Genomic DNA, 3231 nt, shown 5'->3' on the forward strand with positions numbered 1-3231 from the left:
ATGATTCTGTGATTCCACCTGCAGCCATCCAGGGGGTGCACAGGATGGCCTGAACCAGGGCAAGTCAATGCAGTGACTGAAGAGGGACATTTCAACTCAGATTTGGGCCTGACCAGCACATAAAGACAGAGCCATGGCTTAGGGAAACACTCAATCAGGCATTTTTATGTGGAATTTAGGCTTTCTGAAACAGAACAAAATAAGTGAGTCCCTGCTAGGGAAGGAGTAGTACAGAATATCTGCTATGCTTCATCTCACACCCTCCTCTATTGCAAAAGAACTTCCCTGTTTAGACAGGCCCAAAGAGATGTAGACATTTGTAATGTGTATTTAATCTTTCCATCTCTTCTTTTCTTACTGTTTTGATGTTCCCTCAGGCTTTGAAGATTCAAGATCACTTTTTCCCCCAGAAACTACAAGCCTTAAAACAAAAATAAGGCAGCTGGAAATTGCCTGCTGTCAGTGAGACTGAAGAGGTTGTAACTTTTCCCAGCACAGGAAATATTCAATAATTTAATATCAGTGACCATGTATTTATGCCCTTAGCTCTATAGAAATCCTTCATTCACATTACATACCCCAGTTCATTCACTAATATTTGTTCAGTGTTACTGTGCTTTTCAATGGTATGAAAAGAGACATTTCTGCTGCTGACCCTGCTTGCTTTTGTTGTTCTCTTTACATTTATTGAGTCTGGCTGGAATGGAGTTAATCTTCCCCATAGCAGCCCTGATAGGGTTGTGCTGTGTACTGGTATTCAATTTTAATTTTTTCCTCATCCCTCCAGCTGAGGAGGGGAGTGATACAGCAGCTTGGTGGGTATCTGTGTGCAGCACCACGGCCCATTTTGACACCCAACATGGGCCCAAGACAAGGGCAGCTTTGTATGAAGCATGTTATAGTCACAGCAGACAATAAATCACAAGCTTCTGTGTGGGTCACGGAGTCTGTTGGCTGCTTCCCCCTTTTGCTAAGCTTAGGAACCAGCTCCACCCAACTGCACAGGTATCCTGGAATAGATCATGGACTGGCCAGAAGGCAGAGAATTTGAAGCATTGCCTGAGGAGGCAGATTGTGCCCAAGAGGCACCACCATGTAATGAGCTATCAGAAGATGGAAGATGTTATGCTTTATTTACTGATGGGACCTGTCATGTTCTAGGAAACCTTTGGAGGTGGAAAGCTGCTGTGTGGAGTCCCACACAATAACTCATTGAAGCCGCCGAAGAAGAAGGTAAGTCAAGTCAATTTGCAGAATTGAAAGCCACCCAACTGAGCCCTTGAGACTGCTGAATGAGAAAAGTGGCCAGACTCTGTCTCTGCACTGACTTTTGGATACTGAGTCATGCCCTGTGGGGATGGCTACAGCAGTGGAAGAAGACAATGGGCAGCACAGGGTTAAACCCATCTGGGCTGCTGCACTGTGGCAGGACATGGCTGCATGGCCAGAAAACATCACTCTGGAGATATGTCATGTGCATGATCACATGCCCAAAAGCCACATCATTGAAGAAGATGGAAACTATGAACAAGTGGACAGAACTGTCAAAGTTAAAGTAGGGTAGGTGGACCTGGACTAGCAGCATAAGCATGAGCTACTTATAGCTCAGTGGGCCCATGAAACATTTAGGGAGAGACTGAACATACAAGCAGGCTCCTGATCGAGGAGGGGACCTGACCATGGAGGCCATCACACTGGTCATTGATGGATGTGAAACGTGCTGCAATCAAGCAAGTTAAATCCCCCTGCCAGAGAGGGTTACAGCTGGGTTTTGATATGGCAGGTCCTGGCAATGGACTGTTCTGGACACAGCCATGAAGATGCCAAGATGAGCACTACATACTCACCACAGTGGGAGCAACTACTAGGAATGAATTGGGCTGAAAAAGAGTGAGTTTCACAAGGAAATGAGTGACTGCAATGATGACACAAACCAAGCTGGTGTTGGTGCCCAAGAACTTAACATGCTGCTTCTCCTGCCCTGAGCACCCATCTTGAAAGATGGGCTCAAACTCTAGCCTGTTCTTATGAACATTTGGAGGAGTAGAGGAAACCCACAGAATGGGAGTGTCTGTTAAATGGGAACGTATAAACCTTTGTGCTGGGTACAAAGATGGTTTAAGTATGCAGCATAAGCTGGTAAGAAGATATTTCAGTAGTCGTTGTTCCCCATCACGGTCCATAAGGAATATGCTGGAGCATTTAAAAAACGCCCTCTATATCATAAAAATATTATGAAAAGACAAAAGTTTTCTGTACTAGTGAAATACACACTACTGTGAATGCAAGTGTTTCCTGCTTTATTGTTTTTATACAGCAATAGACGGTTGGTGTTGTGGCAGTCTACCCACATATTTATGGCGTATTTCACTTTAGGGATAATGTAAGCAATACAGTTTTAATCAGCACCCTAAAATATGAGTTGACTGTCAGATGCTGCTAGATTTTTGTTTATAACACTCATATTCAACTGCCTACTTTTTACTCTCATTACTTTTTGTATTTTTACTTCAAAGTAAAAATAACTATTGCTGTGTTCTATCTTCTATTTGTATGAGTGTTCACACTTATATTAGTGTACTATAAATGCAGAAGTTAAAAAAATACTCCTCTGTGGAATGGCCTGGGAAAAGTGTTTGTTCTGACTGAGTAGTAGTGATGCTGCTATTTTTTGTCACAGTACTGGGTCTGGCTGGGATGGATTTCCCTCACGGCAGCCCTAACAGGGCTGTGCTGGGTATCAGTAGCTGGAAAGGTTTAGAGAACCCACCAGTGGTTTGGCTACATGTGAGTAGTGCCCCATGGCATCCAGGCTGTGGCTCAGTCTCTTCTCCCAAGCCACAAGTGAGAGGACAAGAGCAATAAGCCTCCAGTTGTGACAGGGAAGGTTTAGGTTGGATATTGTGAAAAATTTCTTCACTGAAAGGGATGTCAAGCCCTGGAACAGGCTCTGCAGGAGAGTGATGGAGTCACCAGCCCTGGAGGGATTTAAAAGACATGTAGATGTGGCACCGCTTGGTGACAGGTTTTAGTGGTGAGCTTGGCAATGCCAGTTAAGGGTTTGACTCGATGAGCTCAGAGGTCTTTTCCAACCTAAATGCTTCTACAGTCCTTGAAACAGGCTCAGCATGGGAAGTTGGGCTTTTTTTTTTTTTCCCCTGACGTTGCTTCTGAAAGTAAAACCTGCAAGAGAAAACTCATCACCACAAGAACTAGTGTAACCGCGTCTAG

Source organism: Lonchura striata, chromosome 4A (genome assembly GCF_050655825.1).
Source record: "Lonchura striata isolate lonStrDom1 chromosome 4A, ASM5065582v1, whole genome shotgun sequence".
In the NCBI taxonomy this organism is placed as follows: domain Eukaryota; kingdom Metazoa; phylum Chordata; class Aves; order Passeriformes; family Estrildidae; genus Lonchura; species Lonchura striata.